Here is a 351-nt window from a genome sequence, read left to right on the forward strand (position 1 = left end):
TTCCCCCTGATTTTTGCCCTTTTTTGTAAACCGCTTTGATTTTATTTATTTTTGACCAAGCAGCATACAAATGCAAATAAACAAATGTACGCAGTTGCTTCGGGAGCATCCTAGCAACGCTTCCGGAGGTACCTGGGTACTGGCAGCTTACTAGCCAGGCCACGGCCGTCCCCGTTCCCATCAGCCCCGCCCCCGGCCGCTCTCCAAACCGAGGCGACGGCGCTAGGCCCTTATTGGCCGGCTCCTCCCTCCTCCTTCTCCTCCTCCCTCCCGCGCACGCGCAGCAACGGCCTCTTTCTCTTTCGCCGCTTTCCCCCTCCCCGCCGACGGAGAGCGCGAGCCGCGGTTGGT

This window comes from Podarcis bocagei (genome assembly GCF_964188305.1).
Source record: "Podarcis bocagei genome assembly, chromosome: 12".
NCBI classification, from domain to species: domain Eukaryota; kingdom Metazoa; phylum Chordata; class Lepidosauria; order Squamata; family Lacertidae; genus Podarcis; species Podarcis bocagei.